This window comes from Chionomys nivalis, chromosome 25 (genome assembly GCF_950005125.1).
Source record: "Chionomys nivalis chromosome 25, mChiNiv1.1, whole genome shotgun sequence".
Taxonomy (NCBI): Eukaryota; Metazoa; Chordata; class Mammalia; order Rodentia; family Cricetidae; genus Chionomys; species Chionomys nivalis.
This window is the reverse complement of record NC_080110.1, coordinates 2,063,696-2,079,698: the sequence shown is the minus strand read 5'-3', so window position 1 is coordinate 2,079,698 and position 16,003 is coordinate 2,063,696. Positions and strand designations below refer to the sequence as shown.

Here is a 16,003-nt window from a genome sequence, read left to right as displayed (position 1 = left end):
AATGTGCGCCACTCTGGGGACACTGGTGTCATACCTCCTTCAGAGATCCTCGACGTCCTATTTCTACCATTTCCCAGCAACAACGCAATCCATCAATGAGTCAATGAGTTAGCCCACTGATGAGTGTCTGCAGATGCATGCATGTGTGTGTATATGTGTGTGTGTGTGTGCGTGAGTGTGTGTGTGTGTGTGTGTGTGTGTAGTAGTAGTAGTAGAATCTAGAGGACAACCCCAGCTGTCATTCTTTAGGTGTTGCCCACCTGAACTGGAGAGATAAGGACACCAACTTCATCAACTTGTAAGAGAGTAAGTGATTAAGCGAGACACGTGTCAGGCATCCACCCCACTTGAGGGTGGATCGTAAAGAAAGGCCCAGGCAAATGTTAATCTTCTGAACCCCCTCAGATTTCCTGATGGCTTGCTAACAAAGAACCCTTCTGTCTCCAAACTCTTAGTGTATTTGCTGCAATTTTTTGAAGGAGAAAAAAAGAAGCAAGTATGAGACTAGAATTGTCGCTGTCTGAGCACATCTTGCTGTCCTGGGGCTCGAACACCCTCCTGTCATGTTTGATCCTTGACTGTCCTGTTGATGTAAGGGCTTTGATCCTTGCTGGGGTAAGGGCTGGTGGAACGGAAGATGCTCAAGCTGAGGTTTGGAGCACAGGGCTTGTCTAAGATCAAAGGGGCTAGCTGGCAAGAAGTCGATTTGCATGAAAGACCGGAATAAGCACCTTGTGGGAGGGAACTACTTAAGCTTCTGTGATGGTTAGAGATTGCCCATCAATCTAGGCATCAAGAGGCAATACAGTTTACCATGGTCAAAGCCAAGCGGGCCTTCCACTGTTTTACAGACAGAACACGGAAGAAGAGAAGTGATGTGGTCCCATCTGGATGTGTAGCTCCTCCTTTGGTGGCGTTTTTCATGACGGAAAAGAAAATCTCTCGCCTTAAAAGGGAACAGAGATGGTTTATTCTGGAGACATTTTAAGTGACCACAGGCCGGGAACACAGATTTAGGTCACCTCAAATTCCATGTTCCGATGCGGAGGCAGCTTAGGAAGTTTTATAGTTTCACAGAACAGAGAGACTGTTGCAGCAGGGTGTGGGAGTCGCTCCTACAGGCGGCAGATGCTCTCCGATGACATTATTAGCTTTCGGTGGGAGCTGGTGGTCAGCTAAGTTAATAGATTTCAAAAGTTTGGACTGTTAGTCACCGGATGTTAGTTCTGACACAGAGGTGGGTGAGGAACGGCTATTTGACTCTTCAGGGGGGGTGAAGCTGGATCAGGAAATCAGCTCCTAGACCTGCAGCGTTCTAACCGCTCAGCATCACTGCCATTTTCGTCAGCCCCTCGGGGTTTGCAGGCACAGTCTCCTTCCAGGAGTTTTCTCTCACAGCCTCCTGGGAGCTCCAGATCAGACCCCAGCTGTCAGATGAAAGCCGCAAGCAGTTCTAGCCCATACCACGTGCGGCTGCGGTATCACTGGCGGATACCCTGCCCCGCCCCCACCCTGGCTCCCTACACACACATCTGTAAGGTAGAACAGAATATCGGCTGAAGTCGTGTAGCTTTGAGACAGCTTAATCTGCAACACGAGACGTATCAGGGGCCTCTTCAGTCCACCCATCCCAAATCACCCATGGACAGAACTCAGGAAGCAAATATTACTCCGTTATTTTCAGTAACCTATGGCTAAAGTATGACATTTATCTTTCCATTTAGCAGGTAGGCAGCAAGCTATGTGAGCAGCACCCATGGCTCTGACAATGGGAAGAGATTCACAGGCTGGCTCAGACTTCCCAAGGCAGATGGTGCGTGAACATGCACACATACCTACTCATGCACGTACACATACATGCACACACATAGCTTAGGGACTCTGGAAAGACAGCAGACCTCTCAAAGGAGAGTTCAAGACCACAGAGGAACAGAACGGTTCTGAGTTTGGGTTTCTGTCTCCAACTGTCTCTAACTGTGCCTGGGATTCAGGAACGGGGGACTGCCCTCAAAACAGCCCGAAGAGTCGTCTTATTGAAATAACTGAGAACTTGCGACGGTTTGAGTGTGCCCCTTGGGAAAAGCCTGTGTTAGGTACTTGATCCTTAGTGTAACAGCGCTGGGAGGTGGAGCCAAAAAGGAGTGATTGGGCCAAGAAGGCTTAGACCTGGTGAACAGAAGGGTTTTTGCGGTGAGTTCCCTCACCCTCTTACATCTCTTAACCTCAGGCCATGGAATATCACACCAGAAAGGCCCTCCTCACATGCTGGCTCTGTGACCTTGAGCTCCCCAGGCTCCAGAACTATAGGCCATATATTTGTTTTCTTTATATATTGTCCAGGTATTCTGTTGACTGAGGCAGCCTGAGAGACCACTGTTGGTCTGACACCAAAACTCGGGCCGCTCTGGAGTCAGGGGAAGGGCAAACTGGTTAGTGACAAAGTGAACACAACCTCGAATTTAAAAGAGTGGCTGACAAGTCAAGAAGAGGAACTCTTTTTTTATTTTTTTATAACTTACTTAACTTTATGTGCATTGGTGTGAAGGTGTCAGATCCACAAGAACAGAAGTTACAGACAGTTATGAGCTACCATGTGGGTGCTGGGAATTGAACCTGGATCCTCTGGAAGAACAACCAGTGCTCTTAACTGCCGAGCCATCTCTCCATTCCCCCAAGAAGAGAAATTCTTTGACACGGTTAGAAGAACTTGGCAAACACGGGCTGTGTATATGAGAGGAGTGATGGTTTTCCTACTGCAGGGACCCAAAGATGTTCAACTACTGAACCGAAAAGCGCTGGAAAGAGGAGAGAGCCAGGATACAGGTCTATCAGGCCCCAAGTCCACCTTGGACCAGTCCCCAGACATTCGTGTCTTTGTTCATTTTGTTCCCTTTTGCAGAATGCCGGTGCCTCGTTCCCAAGGAGTGTGCTCCATCAGACGAAGGTGTTGGTCTGTTTCCACGATGTACCGCACAACCTTCATTTTAGAGTCTGAGATCGACCTGTGTGATCCCTGACTACGCTAATAGTCTCAGCACTCCATTATCTGGATTTAGCGAGCACTTACTATCTACTGTCATAAAGACCTGGCATTTAAGCCCGTTCCGTAGCCAATGGTTCTAGAAGATAGCGATGAGGGTTGTGGTGGTAGTTTGAAAAGCACAGATAGTCCAGTTAACTTGTCTGAGGCCCCCCAACTCCTAGAAAGCCCAGCCTTCTCCAACTCTCAAAGTCACATTCTTAAACTCTAGGTTCGAAGACAGATCAGGGGCCTCTCTGTGCCCTGCTTTCTCTTAATGCGTCACGGGATCTAATCTCAAGAATCAGGCAATAACTGAATGAATACAAGGACAAGCAGGACATCTTTGTTTGCTGCTGCTGCATCCCTAGCTCCTGACTCAGCGCCGGGTATGTTGTAAGACGCTAAAGAATCTGTTAATGGGCTGAAAAAAAAAAGAAGCACCTTCATTTTTACCCTTAAGGTCCTGAGATGCTGGGGCAGAAATGCAGGAAGGAAGCCATCTTGTTCAAGAAGGGGTCTCGCTTCCTGGTTCTGAAGGCTTCGGTCTTCCTTGGCGCCACCACCAACAGCCACCTTTTAAAAGGCTGACAGAATCCAAGTTCTGACACCCCCTGGGGTGGGGGCCCAGGGGTGGAGTCCGTGCTGCGGTTATCACCCAAGTCTGACTCAGAGACCTGGTCTTAAAATGAGCCCAAATTCACCCAAAGCAGACAGCATTCTCGTTAAAACAATAAAAATGAGTTGCAAGACTCATGATGACATATTAGCAACTGCCCAGGCTGTTATCTATGAACCCCCTGCCAACCTGCCAGCTTTGGAGCAGGGCTCTTCGGTGTCGCCTGTGATGGAGAAGGAAGAAGTAGGAGTTCAGATGGAGGAGGAGGCCTGTTCAACACCCCTGGCACAACCCCTCTGGTTTTGTTGGACGTCTTGTCCCAGTGGAACCACACAGGCAGCCACTCACTCTTCCCAGCGTGGTCAGAATCAACCACAGGGTCTCCTAGTGCCTTTTCACCCCCAGGTGCAGTGCCCCAGGTGGGCACATGAACAGGAAAGGGTGGGGTAGGAAGGGAAAGACGTGGAGCAGGCAATTTGGGTTTATTTTGAAATCAAACAACAGAGGCCATGATGTTAAGTTAAATAATCGCTATAAAGGGCCTGGCCCAGGGCCTGGCACACGAATAAATGCTCTAGAGGGGAGAGTTTCCCCTTCCTTCTGCGAACTACAGCAATACCCGCAGAGATGTTAGCTTTGGCAATGCCCCGTCCCAGAATGCACTTGATCTGCTGCTGAGCAAAGCCCCAGACTTTCAGCTGCTGCATTCACTGACCCAGACAAGGCCAAGTGTCAGCCAGGATGCCCAGCAAGGCTGTGTCAGTCATTTCCAGAGAACATCTATTCCAGCTGGATCTTGCCTAGATTTCTAGTTATGAAGTATTCCGAATATCACATCTGGTCCCAGTTCTCACGTATTTAATATGCACATGTTAAGTACCTATTGCATACCAGATTCTTCCAAACATCACTGAAAGGCTAAATGGAACCAGGTACGGTGCTATTTGCCTGTAAGCCCAACTTCAAGAAGCTAGGGAAGAAAGATGACAAGTTAGAGACCAGCCTGGGCTATATAGCAAGTTCCAGGTCATCCGGACTACATAAGACTCTGTCTCAAAATAAAAGAAGGAAAAAGGAAAGAAAACACAGTACCATATACAATGACTACATGAAATGAGATTTTTAAGAGGGGCCAGGAAAGGCAAGGCAGGGCAAAGGAAGGGGCTGGGGCAATGACTCCATCAGTAAAGTGCAAGAACCTGAGTTCAAATCTCCAGCACCCCCACAAAAGCCAGTCATAGCTGCGTGTGTCTGTAAGCCCAGACAACGAACCCAAAAGTCCTCCGCCAGACGATACAGCGTATTTGAGGAACTGTGTTTGGCGCAGACTGCATGTTAGTTCCTGCCCCAGATGCTCTGTCAAAATCCTAACCCCCAAGGTGACAGCAAAAGGAGGCAGAGACTTGAGGAGGTGATTAAGTCCAGTGGCATGCTGTGACCTTACAGAGGAGTTCTATCTCCCTTCCATGGCGTGAAGACATACCATGCAGCTTCCATCTATGAACCATGGCCTGGCAGAAAATCTGCAACACTTTACACGGGGCTTCTTAGTCTCCAAACTGAAGACTACATTTCTGGTTTTTGTAAACTTCCCCAGGGCACGCTGTTCTATACCAGATAGAATCTGACATGGGCTATGACCATGTCTGAGGCTACCAACCCCCAGAAACAGACCCTGAGACAAGGATTCAAACGGAAATCATTTATTTAATTGTTGATCCCAGGAACACTGAAAAAACTCAAGGAAGCCAGACAAAGGAAGAAGGCCCCGTGGGCAGGTTCTCTGACCATCAGCCTCCTGCTATGGGCAATGGAAACTATCTTAACAGGGATATCGGAGAATAGGCCCCACAGTTTACCCCTGCAGGTATCTGTTTCCACGAGGGGGCGCCTTTGTCATGGCTCAGAACAGACTAAAGCTGAGGCATGGACAACACCTGCTGCAAACAGAATGAGGCATGGTACTAAATAAATGGAAACTTGCAGTAAGTACTAAGTATGAGTTATAGGTCCAAGGCCAGCCTGGGCTACATAATGAGTTCAAAATTCAAAGCTATCTCGGTTGACAGTATGGGCCCCACCGTGAACTAATCACAGCACGGGGTTTAGGGGATCCACTGTGAACCAATCACAGCACAGGGTTTAGGGGCTCCACTGTGAACTAATCACAGCACAGGGTTTAGGGGCTCCACTGTGAACTAATCACAGCACGGGGTTTAGGGGATCCACTGTGAACCAATCACAGCACAGGGTTTAGGGGCTCCATTGTGAACTAATCACAGCACAGGGTTTAGGGATTTGTATCACTTTTTGTTTGTGTCTTTAGAGGACACTTAGGATTGCTAAGAGCCATCCTTGTTTTCTTCTCTCTTTTTCCTTTTTTTTTCTATTGTTGTTGAGACAGAGCTTCACTATGTAGCTCTTATATGTCCTAGGACTCACTGTGTAGACCAGGTTAGCTTCAGACTCACAGAGATCCACCTGCTTCTACCCCCTGAGTGTTGGGATTAAAGGCGTGTGCCACCACGCCCAGCTACTCAAAACATCTTCAACTCACAGGCTCCTTTCAGGCATGCAATAGGACTTCACATCAGAACCTCACCGCAGAATCCTTCCATATCCCCCTTCTTGCCCTCTGTGTGACTGCCGTCAGTACTTCCCTCCTGCATGCTATAAACACGGTGATGAACTGTGGCTGTAAGCAAAGGCATGTTATAATTAGATTCGCCTTGTTAAAACCCACCAAGGCTCTGCGTGCATTACAGGCTGGGGTAGACAAGAACAGTGTTTAGGAGGCAAGAAGAGCTCAAGCAAGACAGTAGTCAGGAGAGCAGGGACCGCTCTCAGGAGACATCTGCCAATGGGATTCAGTCACTGGGTGTGGGCAGTGTCGGGGAAGGAAGGTTTCTGACGTGAGATGCTGGCAGACGAGGAAGCTATTTGCTCCCATAAGGTTCACTGGAGAAGAAGGCTTCAGTGGAATAAATAATGAACTCACACGGAGCATGGTGAATTCCATAAACTTGCACCATGCGTCAGACTTAGTGGCAATCTACACAGAATAGTCAGAAAGAGAGTGGAGGGCAAGGGACTGGGTGCATAACCAGGACCAAACCCGCGGGTCTGACGGGAAAAAGATTGCATAGATACCAAGGGGGTGTGGCCTAGGAAGAAAGACAAGCAGGCAAGGATGAGACAGGGAAGGGGTGGGTACCTGGAGTAGGAGAGTTAAAGGTTAAGAGAGATGAAGGTGGGAAGATCCCATCTTTGGAAATACTGGTGACCTGGGAAGAATCATCTTGTAGCAGAGAGCAGAACCAAGAATAGAAGAGACAGGTTAGTGACCCACAGAGGAGACACCTTTAAGATGGGCACTGGAGGTTATTTTAAACGCCACCCTGTACAGCCTGCCTGTACTATGTGACAGTACGGTCCTACTCCTGTATTGCAGAGCCTGCACTACAGGACCATTCGCGAGCCGGGCAAGGGCCTGGAGATTTAAACACACAAAGACACACAGAGACACGGGTCATCCTTGAAACAGGAATGTCCCCTTTATTGTTCAGGGGCAGCTCATATATGGATCCTTAACTGATAGCCACGCCCCAGCCAAACCCACCAGAAACCACTCCCTGCCATCAGGAACTCCTGAGGGTCTCGTGCACAGAGCAGCTGCAGGCTGTCTAGGAGCAGAAGAAAACAAGTTGTTTACAAGAAATTCAGGATCTGGGGGTTCACAGCTCCCAACAGGTAGGCTTTGAGACTTCAAATATTCAACCCAGGCCCAATCTCTCTCTCTCTCTCTCTCTCTCTCTCTCTCTCTCTCTCTCTCTCTCTCTCTCTCATCTGCAGATCCCAAACGAGGAACTCCCAGCTACTCACCAGCATCATGTCAACCTGAATGCCGCCATGCTTCCCCCAATGACAATAATGGACTAAACCTCTGGACCTACGAGCACCAGCCCCAATTAAACGTTTTCTTTTGTAAGAGTTGCTGTGGTCACAGTGTCTCTTCACAGCCATAGAAACCCTAACAAAGACAGGTGATCATTGTCTTCAGTTGCACACCCACTGATGAGCCTTCTAGGCTTCAGTACAGCCACAGACCACCCTGGTTAAGCTCAGAGTCAAAAAATAAAAAATAAAGGCAGGAATAAGTCAGTAGTAGGGAAGGGGATAGAAAGGGGAAGAGAGGGGACGGGGCCACAGCAATCAGAACAGACTGTAGAGGAGTATGAAATTGTTCAAGAACAAATTTAATAAGGGTTTCCCAAGCGCAGTCAAGCACAGCCTGTGGCTGTCTGGGCTGAGCTTGGAAGAGCTTTTTCACTGCTGAGTTCACTTTCTGTCTCTGCCAAGGGACACCCCAAGCCACCACAGGCTCAGCATCAAGCCACTTCTGGAAGGAATTTCCATCTCCAAAGGAAACCCACCCTACTATCACAAACTGTAGGGATGGGGAACCACCAGTGTGTGACGTCTGCATTTTTAATGCAGTCTCTGGAATTAAGCATGTGCCTTCAAGGAAGGTCAGGAGGTCACACCCTCCAGCTAGACTCCCAACCTCAACGAGCCTCCTGACTCAGACGCCTGACTCTGGGAGAGCCTGTTTAAGATTCTCCTCACTGCTGGGCTCACTGAAAAATGTTTGAGCCCCCTACAAATAAATTCCCAGCATGCCCATCTTACGCCTGGCCTTGTTTCTTGATTCCTTGGAATTCTTGATGGAGTCCCATTTTATTCTCTCCGTTCAGGGTTACAGAACGCTCTACTAGAAAAGATCTTGAGGAAAATCTCAGCCAAGTACCACATCTTACAGGTCACACAGATTTCCCAACAATGTGGTCTTTAATGCCAGCCACCTGGCCCCACCTCTGCTCCACAGTGCCCTCTCCTGGAGACACATGGAAACAGCAGCTTGGAGGCATTTGAGTTATAGGAATCTTACCTCCTAAAGGCTTGCTTGGGGAGCTTGTCTCCTAGCTCTTTGCAGATTTCACTTTCTCCTGTATCCCATCTTGCCTGATGGAGCCCCTGTTTTCCCCTCTGAAGAATGGAAGAAGATAAACAATATGGAAGCCAGTAAGAACCCAGAGTCTAGGTTGGGCTGAGGACTCTTAGCTGGTAGACCCTTGACTTTGGAGTAGAAACCACACAGTACAACAAGAAAACCCAAAGGTCTTTGATATACAATGCTGTGACATCACAGATCTTAAGAAAGCCTCACAAAGCTCAAAGCTTCCATTTCTTAGAGAAACAATTTCCGTGTTTTCGCTGCAGAAACTAAGTACCCTCAGGAACCAAAGACCTCAATGGGTTGAGAAATCGATGTGAATGAGCAGCCAGAGCTGTGAAACCCTAGGGGCCTCAAGTGTGCAGGCTCACGGCTCCAAACACACATCCCGCTGACCTACGCCAGGCAGGTTTTTTTTTTTTTTTTTTTTTTTTTTTTTGGTTTTTCGAGACAGGGTTTCTCTGTGGTTTTTTTGGAGCCTGTCCTGGAACTAGCTCTTGTAGACCAGGCTGGTCTCGAACTCACAGAGATCCGCCTGCCTCTGCCTCCCAAGTGCTGGGATTAAAGGCGTGCGCCACCACAGCCGGGCGCCAGGCAGGTTTTTTGCAAGCTGTGAATTCCCAGCTCCCTGCACCATGGTCAATTGTTAAGCACTGTTTTACTAAGTATTTTATTATGTCCTAAGCAAAGCGATTTCCTCAAACTTTAACAGCAACACCATGAAGTCAGGCACTGCTATCGGCTTCACCTACATTTGTAGGTGGGGAAACCGAGGCACTGAACAAGAAGCTTTTCTGCCAACAGACTGGTTGGAGTTTGAACTCAGAACCCAGTTTCTTCACTACCAACGTGGGGTACACAGTGTGCATGTAGGTTTGCATCCTAGATGTATTAGGAATCAGATTTTGTCAAAGACAACCCATTCCTTGGGACAATCGACTGAGTTGTGTAAGATAACACATGGGTCCCACGGGGTATGACATTTAATACAGATTCACGGTTAGGGAAGGTTATTATTGAAGTTGCTGATCTAAGAGTCACCCACCGCCTACCCTTCTGGACCAGGAGGGTGTCAGAAGGAAAAGAGTCCTTGGAACCAGTGTTCCATAGATTCATGTGAAAATGAATGGGGGGGGGAGGTACATGTGTTGTAAAAGTGCACTGTAGATCTTTTTAAATTGTAGACTTCAGCGGTGTCTGTAACAGTTGATGCCGGAGTTGAAATTAAGATGTTGTTTCTGTAATCCTGGGATCAGACACTAGATGGCGCCACATTCTCTAATGCCGAACCACATAACTCCCCTGCAGAAAAAATTCAAGAGCTTGAACGTTAGATTTTTTTTTTAAACTGGTGTATCAGACATCTTCCCAAGGTGAACAGACTTCACCCCAGTCAATAACCCCAATTTCACCCAAATAAATGAGAAGATATTTGTTTAGTACTGTGTATCAGTCTCTGGTGGGAACAGGGCCTTGATTCAGGCAAAAGTCATTCAGTCCCTTAGAGAGATGGCCAATCCCTCCCCCTCCAACCCTCCTCCCCAGTCCTCTACCATCTTGCCCAGACATCCACCCCTTCTCAGCCCTCCGCCACCCTTCCCAGTCCTCCCGCTGCCCCCAGGGAACTCCAGAAGAATCAGGGCAGGTCACAGAGGCAAGGAGAGACGCAGCGGAGGGAGACCGTGGATATAATTTTCTGTCTTTATTTTTCAGAGAGGAAAACTGGTGGCGGCCCAGAAAAGACAGTGGATTACCCAGGGCGGCACAGCCTGGCAGACCAGCACCCTTACCCAAAGTCCTCCGCGCCGTCCTTATAAGTCCACTTGGGAACGCCAACCCCCCCCCCCACCTCCTCCGAGAGTCAAGCAAGCAAATGAGAGGCGGGCAAAGTTCTAATTGTGTGCGTTTCTAAGACTGAATCACACGTGCTAACTCCGGCGAAGCTGCACCCGACCGACAGGTACCGTGAGCTCCACAGAACAGCGCCACCTATGAACACGGGTGGCCGGGCTTTCGCCACAGGCCCATTGCCCAACAGGACTTGCTCAGAGGTGTCAGGAACCAACATGCTGGCCTTGCACAGCCCCGAGGAAGTGCCACACCTTCTCGCCAAGAGCAGCTGCTCTGAGCCTCTGCTCGCTCCTAGGCATTTCCAATCTTGGTTTAGGCTGGGATGGAGCCAAAACAAATGATCGGGGAGGAGACTAAAGCCCTGTCTCCTGAACAGGTTGGTTGGGCCACTTGGGTGAAAAACTTTCTCTCTGAGGCTGTCCCTACCCAAATCTGGGGGGAGGGGGAAGAGGGGAAGTTACACCTGAGCCTCTGTAATCTCAAGTGTGCAAAGGCTGTTTGTTGCACAGTCTGTACCTATCACAACACCTCACAGGATTGATGTAAGTAGACCATCGTAGATTCTCTGATCTACACACTATAAATATTGAAAGTATGTGTGTCCTCTGTTTCTTCCCCTTAAAAGAAAAGGGCCAATCATCTTGACATACAGTTGTAATCCTAGTATTAGTCTAAAGCAGGAGGATTACTGTGAGTTCAAGACCAGCCTGAGGCTACACAGTCATACACAACCCCCCCACACACACACACACATGCACACAACAAACCCTTTAATTGTGGAATTTTCCTCACATACAAAAAGGATCATGGGGATACTTAAGGGCCGGAGAGCTAATTCAGCTGTTGAGAGCACTTGCTGCTCTTACAGGAAACCTAAGGTCAGTTCCTAGCACCCACACTGGACAGTTCACAGCCACCCATAACTCCAACTCCAGGGAATCTGACCCCTTCCGGCCTCTGAAGGCACCTGACCATGTGGTATGCACACACAGACTCACACAGAGAGAGCTCTAAATAAAAATGTGTTCCTTTTTGAGATGAAGTAATGAAGACATATTGCTGTCTGTAGCAACTAAGGAGAAGGTGAGTGAGTGAATTATTATTTTCAGCTTCCTATTTTCATAATAAAACTTTGGTGTGTGGGGGGGGGTGGTTTACCACTTACTATGACCGGGAAATACTTTGAACAAGTTACTTAACCCCTTTGGGGGTTAAGGCCTTTGGGGCCTTCTTCAACTGTCAAAAGGGGTGTTAATCATAGTGCTGCCCTTATGGCTGTGGTAAAGCCTTTAGAGAATGACTAGCACAATCAGTACTCAGAAAGGATTATTACTGGTTTTGTTTTGTTTTTTGTTTTTGTATTGGTAGTGGGGGGTTTTGTTATTGTTGTTACTGTTGTTGTTGTTGTGTTTGGTTTTTTGAGACAGGGTTTCTCTGTGTAGCTCTGGCTGTCCCGGGAACTCACTCTGTAGACGAGGCTTGTCTCAAACTCACAGAGATCCACCTTCCTCTGAATCCCAAGGGCTGGGATTAAAGGCGTGCGCCACCACCACCCAGCTGGAAGTGTTACATCTTGATATCTCCTGGGACCAAGCTTGACGACTTGTCTGTAGATAGAGAGGTGAAAGACAGGCCTACCAGACGTGGAGGGAGGGTGCCATTCGACAAGAAGGCAGCCCTGCAAGCCATCGTAACACAGCGGGAAGAATGTCTAACCAGAAGCTTGGGGTGTGCAACTCTGGGTGGAGCAATTCAAGTCAACATAGGGTTTACGGGCTGAGAGTGTGATTGGGAAAGGAGGAAGGTACAAAGGTGTGGAAGGTGTCACAACAAGGGTGCAGGAAACCAGCCACAAGCTGAGTTCCCAGAAGAGCAGGCTGATGGCAGAAGCCAGCTGGAGAAAAACCTGCTTCTAAGCCATACTGCAGTCCAGTCATGCATGCAGCCAAAGACAGGCATGGAAAGATTTAGTAGGGGAAGGACGAACAGACTTGTACTGGGAAAGGCTGTGCTCATCATCCGTGTGGGGTGTTCCCAAGCAAAGACAAGCCAGAGACAGTAAGGCCAAGCGAGGAGGCTATTCCTGTCCCCACAGCACAGGCCATGATGTCATTTCTATTCAGCCATTTCCTGACTTAGCTCCTGTCTCCCCACTGGACCAAGATCACAGTGAAGGCAGCAACCCATCTGTCTTGCTGTCTCCCAAAAGTCTCCTCCATGTCCAGCAGAGTGGTGTTCTTATGACCTTATGACGTTCCACACTTGAGAAGCTGCTAAGTTTCAGTATCAATTTATTTGCACGTCAACTTTATCCTCCCCAAAGATCACTCTGGATACAGTTCCCCTCTGATCTCCAAAAAAATCCCTGTGCACACCACGTTCCTCTGGCGACGGCGATGATCTGGCTCTGGGATGCCAGGTGTACCTGTGCCACAGTGCAGAGATCTGCAAAGAGGAGGGGCGATGAGCGGTGTCAGCTGATGACATCAATGCCATTTCCCTAGACCACTTTCATGCCTTCGTGAACTCAGCCATGTTCAGAACTCTTGTAGCAGAAGGAGAATGACACAGATCAAGGGGAAGACCACGTGTGCGCTAATCTGTAGGCAGCAGCAGCTACATTCTCCAACCTGGCCTGAAAAACAGAAAGGTGAAGTGAAAACCGTTCACTAAGCAGCAGATGGGCAGTGGCGTTCCCCGTGAATTGATGAGCGTGTCTGATACTGAGTAGCTAGCAGCAAGTGCTGCGGTTGATGGGATATTGCGGGAGTTTATTAGCAATTAGGCTTCTTGCTGAGCTGCTCTCTTCATAATCCCTGATCTGTTTGGTTAACTGCTTGTCCTCCGTCCAGTCATTCTGAAACTTGCTGAGGAACTCAATGAGTTTGGTCTGCTCACGAGGAGAATGTCCAGAATAGGCTATGTCTTGTTGGGTTTGGCCACAAACACCTTGAACACGTGAAAGGCATTAAACCGGATTTTTCGGCTCTCATCTTGGAGGAGGGTCACCATGAGCTTGAGGTTCTCAGGTTTGCCAATGGACTTTGTCAATCGTGAAGTTGTGTCTAACAACAGTTCACCAAAGCTGCAGTGACCGTCTCTTTGTCACATAACTCTCTGAATGAAGTAGCTTCTCATATTCACTAAAAACTCTGTCATAATGCCGTTCCAAAAAAAAAAATCTGCACTGAGCAATTTATGTCTTGTGAGTAAAGCCTTGAATGTAGCAAATGCTTCTGAAACTATGTCAAATATTGACACTTCAACATATCTAAAGAAATCGTAAAACTGTTCCAACCACAAAATGATTTTTGCAAGTGACTCGTGTCTGATGCATTCTCTTAACATTATCCCACAAATGAAAGTTATTTCTGGAGACTCACACCCTTCCAATAACATGAACAAAATATTATGTTGGGTGCAAATGCATTCAACAGGAGGAGTTCTTGCACCAATTTGCCTTCTGAGAATAGTGTTGAAAATTTGAGCCACGTCTTTTTTGCCCTCAGAGCCAAGGGGCTGTAGATCAGCCACCGGAGAGCTAAGTCCACTATTGTACAGTTCTGAGCCAGCCGAACTACTGCTTCTGTCTGAAGCTCTTTTTCCTGTGCACCATACAGAATCTCTTTCAAGGCAACCAACTTCTTAGAAGCATTTTTGGTAGCCTTTTCTGCTTTTTTGTCAGAAATGTCTTGCTTTTCCAAAACTGCCAAGCTCTCCTTCAAGTTCTTCACAATATCTGCCGGAGATTTGTGAGACTTTCCAAACGGGAACCGCATGAAGGCAGCACCAAAGGCTCCCACTGCACTCTACCTGCTAGATGGGGCTGGGCGGGGCCAGGGAGCTCCCTCTCCGTGTCGTCACCACCTCGGGATCCCCGCGGTGCGCCTGGGTGCTCTGGCCCTCTTGTCTTCCGTTGTCCCACAGCTGCTCCTGTCAACGGGCTCCCGCGGTGCCCCCCCCCGCCCCCCCCCAGCGCTACTGCGCTCGGTCTGGCTGCAGCCCTGGCTTTGAGGCCCAGTACTGCCTTGGCCTATGAGATCACCTCAGCTTCGCTCAGTCCACTTTCTTATAGAACCCCGGACCACCAACGGGCTGGGTCCTCCCCCATCAATCACTAATTAAGAAAATGCCTACAGCTGGATCTTACGGAGGTATTTTCTCAACTGAGACCCCCTTCTCTCTGATGACTCTAACTTGTGCCAAGTTGACATTAAACTGGCCAACAAAGGGGGGAAAGAAGTGGGAAGCAGGTAAATACCTAAGCTTTGACTTAAATGATGTGAGGATCCCTGGTTCCCCGTTTACATGCAGAGGGCCTAGGTTGGTCCCAAGGAGGTCCCCTGTCTGTCCAGAATCTGCAGGTGCCCGGCTCTTACAATCCCTCCTCCCTCTCTTCAACAGGACTCCCAGAACTTGGCCCAGAGCTTGACTGTGGATCTCTGCATCTGCTTCCATCAGTTACTGGATGACGGCTCTCTGACGACAGCAATCAGGGTAGTGACCAATCTGATTACAGGCCAGTCCTGGAACCCTCTCCACTATTGCTAGGAGTCTTAGCTGGGGTCAACCTTGTGGATTCCTGGGAGTTTCCCTTAACCCAGCTTTTTCATAAGAGGGCTGGGGATCCAAATCCAGGTCCTCAGGCATGGGCTGCAAGCAATTTACTGACCGAGCGCTCTCTCCAGCTGTGTGTTGATACGGTTTCCTGGTGACCCTGATTCATCTTAGGCTGTGAGAGCCAGTGGTCTGAGCTGTATCATCTTACGCTGATGAGGAAAAGGGGACCCAGGTAAAACAGAAGATGGGCTTGCCTGGCATCACTGTCAGGCCGTGGGTGGCACTGGGACAAGATCCAGACATCTGAAGAAGATACCAGGCAGCTGGGGTCAAACTGAGACACCACTGTGAACCACAGAGGTGAAGACGTCAAAGCTCCCCAAGACATCGCTCTCCACTGAGCTCCAGACTGGGAGTCCCCTGTGGTTGTGTTGAACTTGTCCGTCCATACTAGGTTTCATGGTCTAAGTTGATGAGGATTACTGACCAGGTCTCTTCCTCAAGAGGGCACCAGATCTCATTGCAGATGGTTGTGAGCCACCAAGTGGTTGCTGGGAATTGAGCTCAGAACCTTTGGAAGAGCAGGCAGTGCTCTTAACTGCCGAGCCATCTCTCCAGCTATCTCCGGCAGCACATATACTACCCACACCTACACACAGGTACAAAATAAGAAACATCTGTTTTATTAGGTGGTAGATGGGAGCCCAGGGGTTCATAGGAAATGCCCAGGGGTGCATCAGCCATCTAAGATACTTCCAAGACAGTGGCTCACCCTGACTACACACTAGAACCAGCTAGGAAGTTATACGAAGACTAGAGCTGGTCTCTTAAGCCCTCACCCACTTCCCCGAGGAAAAGGCTAATGGGTGTCATGTTGTGATCATCAGCAATGGCTAGAAACCGACCTTTTTAGAGGCCGACAGAACATACAGACCTGGGG

At 48.7% G+C, this 16,003-nt stretch overlaps 1 pseudogene; it reads right to left on the bottom strand.

The window, feature by feature from the left end:
* Positions 1-13,284: 13,284 nt before the first annotated feature.
* Positions 13,285-14,282, bottom strand: LOC130866583 (calcium-binding protein 39-like; annotated as a pseudogene).
* Between the last annotated feature and the right edge of the window lie 1,721 nt (positions 14,283-16,003).